Below are 5,773 nucleotides of genomic sequence, written 5' to 3' on the forward strand. Positions count from 1 at the left end.
ATAAATAAATAAATAAATAAATAAATAAATAAATAAAACCTTTCAATATCAAAGTTAAAGAAAAAAATATCAATTGAGTTTGTTTTGGAATGATGAAAACTGTCAAAGATGAATAGAATCTGAGTAGAAGTAGAGGAGAACAAAGTCAGACATTCTAGGATGAGAGGTCAAACTGAGCATAAGTGTGAGTATAAAAATAAATATGATTTGTTTAGGAGATAAGGGGACCCCTGAATCTAGAACTTTGGGTCTGGGAAAGCCATTGAGATTATGGTTTTGATCCAGAGGTCAGGATCAAGCACAAACAGGGGCTAGATGGGTGATATGCCTGAGTTAAGATTGTTAGTGAGACATAAATGAGGCCTGTGCTCACTGGTAGAGTATGTGTACCTGAAAACATTCCCATTGGGATGTTATAAAATCCTATGCAGACAAACAAAGCACATAGGCTCTTAGATCATGAGTTTGAGACCCCCCATGTAGTCCAAATCTCATCTTACAGGAGAGAAAAATGACACTCCAAAGAACAATGACATTACAAGATTAGTGATTGAATGGAGAACTTCAAGGGCTGCAGAGAGAGGATGGGTTACTAGAGGGTCCCCTACCTACTCAGGGAAATCCTGGAGAGACTTAGTGGAAAGAGACACTTCCTTCCTTCTACACACAGAGTGGTCTATGTGTCTGTCCAGAGGAGGTTGGGGTTTAAGGTTGACTAGTGGGAGGAGACTTATCATGCATAGGCCCCAGCCATCACCAGGGATTGTAATATATATTTCAGACACATTGCTCTCATTTAATCTGCAAAGTAATCCTGTAAGAAAAAGGTATTAATGTCCTCATTGTACAGATGACAAAACCAAAAGTTAGAGAGGTGAAGTGACTTCCTTGTGGCAACATAGATTGGAGTAGGAGTTAGATTTGAACCTGAGTCTGCCTGGGATCCCAACTCAAGTTCTCTCCTCTATCCCATTCCTGGCCAAATGGCCACCTGCTTAATAGCTATGCTGTTTTGTTTCTTTGTGCTATAGACTCCCGTCTGCCTTGGGCAGTGTTCTCTCCTACTAAAAAAAGACTGGGGCCCACAGTGTTCTCTTGAGTCTATTCCCTAGTGGCTCCCTGCCTCTGTACCTTCAGGTAAGGTATGGGGGTGTGGGCCACCCACTGATAATTTTAATGAAAAGAAATAAAAACTGAGACCAGCTTGTCAGGTGCTGTTGGAAACCTTGCGTCACTGTCTAAAACAGGCTCCAGAGCAGCATGCCCATGGAAAGCAGGGACAGCCCTGGGAGGTGTCTGTGTTACTCAGTCCCCTCAGTTTCCTCTGCATTCTCTACGTTCCTTGGTCATTTTTATTTCTCCAGATTACAGTGAGTCCTAAGACATCATGATACCTGCTGGTTGGCTTTGAATACTTTAGAATCCCAGAATGCCTCTTCTGTCACCAGTCTTGTCACTTAAAGACATAGCCCTATAGGATATGTCAGTGAATCCTCTGACCCAAGCTTACCTGTCCAGCCTCATCACCTGCCATCTTCTGCCACTAGACACACAAACACATTCACATGCATGCACACACATACATATGCACACATGCTCACACACACTCACACAGGACACACACTACATGCACACACATACAAACATGCATATACATCCACACATATGCAATGCTCGTGCATACATGCACACACGTGTGAGCACATATGCATACATACATGCATGCATACATATGCACATATATGTACACATGCATATGTGTGTATATGCACAAACACATACAACACTTTATGCTCTAGCAAGAATAGATTTCTTTTTCTACTCTGTACATACTATGCTGCATCAAGTCATCCTATTCTGTATGCTATTCCTGTATCCCAGAGCAATCAACATAGTGGACATCTCTCAATTTTCTTCTGTACAGCACTTCTTTCTATGAGGCACAGACCCCCCTCCCCAACTCTATGTAAAACTGGTGAAGCTATCAATCCTGTAGCCCTGACAAGATAACTTGAGATACCTAATAGAGTACTCCAGTTCCCTCCCTCTGAAGATGTGCATAGTGATTGGCTTGGGGCTGGAGAGTCTTTTTTTTTAACCCTAATTTAGAGGTTGAAGGGGAACCTCATTCTTGCTCTGGGGCTCTGGAGTTATCTTAGCTTGGAGCCTCCCAGGGTTATCACTCAGCCTTGTGGAAGATACCTGTTTGCAAATGAAGCCAGCAATAGTCAAAGGAGAGAGAGAGAGAGAGAGAGAGAGAGAGAGAGAGAGAGAGAGAAAGAGAGAGAGAGAAGAGAGAGAGGAGACACCTAACGACATAATCCTTAGATCTAGCCATTCTGGAAGTCAGATCTATTCCTCAGACTTCCAAGTTATTTAAGCCAAGATAGTCCTCAGCTTTTTTAGCTTAAGGTATTTTAAGTTGTTATTTTGTTAACCGTAACCCAAAGTCCTGATGTAATGATACAATGCTAATCCCTTAACCTCTATTGTATTAATATTATTTAATCCTCCCAACAGCCTTCTGAGGTAGACACAATTATGTCCACTTTTCAGATTAGGAAACTGAGGCTCAGAAAAGTAAGGTGAAGTAACTTGCCCAAGATCATGCCCACTACCTCCCCACCTCCTTGCTATTGTCTTAACAGTCTCTATTTTCTATTTTAGTCCATGCAGCTCCAGCATCACTTCTTCTGGGAAGCCTTGCCTGAATCATTTATGACAAGTTGGACCTTTCTTCTCTTCTCTCATCATACTTTGGGGATACACCCTGAACTTGATAGGCCCCAAGTTATATGGCAATAGCCTACAGCCCTCCAAATATCAGAGGCTAAACATAACAAAAATTTATTTCTAACACGTTACATGCCCAGTTAGGATTTGCTGAGTGGGATATGTGCATTCAAGCCACTCCAGGAGGCAGGCCAGTGGAGGCTCCATCTTGAATTCTAGGCCCACAATCAATGAAGTAGGCAGAGGGGAACAATGGGAATTAATAGTTAGCCCTTAAAGGTGTTTGCCTGTAAGTGACACATATCACTTTCACTCATGTTTGTTTGCTAATGTGAGTCAAGTCACCCTGCTCAAGTTCAAGTGGGTGGGGAAGTGCAATATTACCATGTGATTGGAAGTAAAAACTCCAGAACATTTACTGTGACACAGTGAACTCCATGAAATAAAGACTGTCTTATTCATCCCCAGAACTCTGGCACCAAGCACTGGGGCTACTACAAAGTACGAGCATTGGGAGAGTGTGTTCAATGGATCTTAGAGCGTATTGCATACTGCCAATTGTTCATATCAATGGTAAACATTTCTAGGGCATGAATTATCATTGTCCCTGTATCCCCAGTACCTGGCTCAATGCCTGACATCGAGTAGATGCTTAGGATTCATATAGAATTAGCAGTAGGTGATATCTGCTCACAGTGATGCTTATCATTTCTTTCCATCTGGTTGGGCACCACTTGTTAGTACCAAGGCCAGAGCAGCGAACCTGGATATGCAGAATACACCAAGATCATATTCTAGAGAGAGGCCAGACGGCACATGCCAGCCTGGAGCAAAAGGAAAATCTTGGACAAGCCCGGTAGGAATCCAACCAAATAACAGAAGATTCCAAGAATGAAATGGGCTTTTGTTGGAAATCAGTTTGCTGTCCCAAGTTTACAGACAGTAAAGAATAAAGAGGGCCAAGTGTGGTGGCACATGCTTGTAATCCCAGCACTTTGGGAAGCCCAGGGGGAGGACGGCTTGAGCCCAGCAGTTCAAGACCAGCCTGGGCAACGTAGCAAGTCCCATCTCTACATAAAATGGATGAAATTAGCCAGGCATGGTGATGCATGCTTGTAGTCCCAGCTACTCAGAAAGCTGAGGCAGAAGGATTGCTTGAGCCCAAGAGATCAAGGCTGCAGTGTGCCACTGCATTTCACCTTGGGGAAAAGAGTGAGACTCCATCTGTTAAAAAGAAAAAAAGAATATGTACGACAAGATCAAGGGACCAAGATATATATGAAAACCAGAGCTACTTGGGGAGAGAGGCTCATTATTATTTTTTAACTTGCTCCATCATATGTTCTTTTTCTTTTGGAAGAAACTGTACTCTTTTGGCATAGTCATAGCAAAAATGCATAGCTGATGAGTTGTATTGGCAGCTGGTTAACTCCTTCACTCCCAGACTGTAAACTCCTTGAGGGCAAGAACAATCTTATTTATCACTGATTCCATATCAGTATTACCCAGCACAGGACATTGCAGACAGCAGTGATTCAGTAAATGTTAGTTGATTTGTACTGAGTGTGCACATGCGAATCTACAAGGAACAGGGAAGCCTATTCAGAGCAAAGTTAGAAGGCATACAGTAGTCAATAAAGCAGGTCTCACTGGAGCATTATGAGATACAGAAAAATACTGGGTCTTCATCATTCTCAGGGAATAGGTGATTCTGCAGAGTAGGAATATTTGTAAAAGCCAATCTCTTCAAACAGAGAATTCCTTTTAAAAAGATATATATCCACCAGATTGGGTACCCATCTATGCACTCCCTGACTTTTTAAGCAGGGCATTCACTCTACCATTTTGTGAGGACACAGAGTTGCACAACAATTGTTCCATGCTGCATGGTCCCAGCACACAGCTCTTAGGGACACTGTTGCATGCAGAGCCACCAGACCCTGCAATGAATGGTACCAGGGCACTGTGCTTTATGTTTTAATTGAGCTGATATTTACTATCCTCAGCTTTGTTTCACTCTCCTCTCTTGAAGTCAGATTGTCAGCTATTTGTTTTTGTCATTTCTCACCAGCAGAATCTTTTTCTATGAATAATCTCCTGGTGCTTCATAAATAAGATAAATAAGGGTTAACATTCAAGCAAACAAACCATCTAGTGAGCACCCCTATTTTTAAGACACTGTGCAGGATGCAGTTTGGAAGCTATGAGGTCTCCTCACAGGTACGTGGGTCATACCTGATATATGGAAAACAAGTGTTTTCCTTTTTTTTTTTTAATACTTTATGCTCTAGGGTACATGTGCACAACGTGCAGGTTTGTTACATATGTATACATGTGCCATGTTGGTGTGCTGCACCCATTAACTCGTCATTTACATTAGGTATGTCTCCTAATGCTATCCCTCCCCGTCCCCACTCCCCACAACAGGCCCCAGTGTGTGATGTTCCCCTTCCTGTGTCCAAGTGATCTCATTGTTCAATTCCCACCTATGAGTGAGAACATGCAGTGTTTGGTTTTCTGTTCTGGTGATAGTTTGCTGAGAATGATGGTTTTCAGTTGAATCCATGTCCCTACAAAGGACACGGACTCATCCTTTTTTATGACTGCATAGTATTCCATGGTGTATACGTGCCACATTTTCTTAATCCAGTCTGTCATTGATGGACATTTGGGTTGGTTCCAAGTCTTTGTTATTGTGAATAGTGCCGCAATAAACATACGTGTGCATGTGTCTTTATAGCAGCATGATTTATAATCCTTTGGGTATATACCCAGTAATGGGATGGCTGAGTCAAATGGTATTTCTAGTTCTAGATCCTTGAGAAATCTCCACACTGTCTTCCACAATGGTTTAACTAGTTTACAGTCCCACCAACAGTGTAAAAGTGTTCCTATTTCTCCACATCCTCTCCAGCACCTGTTGTTTCCTGACTTTTTAATGATTGCCATTCTAACTGGTGTGAGATGGTATCTCATTGTGGTTTTGATTTGCATTTCTCTGATGGCCAGTGATGATGAGCATTTTTTCATGTGTCTGTTG

Source organism: Rhinopithecus bieti, unplaced genomic scaffold, assembly GCF_001698545.2.
Source record: "Rhinopithecus bieti isolate Rb0 unplaced genomic scaffold, ASM169854v2 scaffold_13710, whole genome shotgun sequence".
In the NCBI taxonomy this organism is placed as follows: Eukaryota; Metazoa; Chordata; class Mammalia; order Primates; family Cercopithecidae; genus Rhinopithecus; species Rhinopithecus bieti.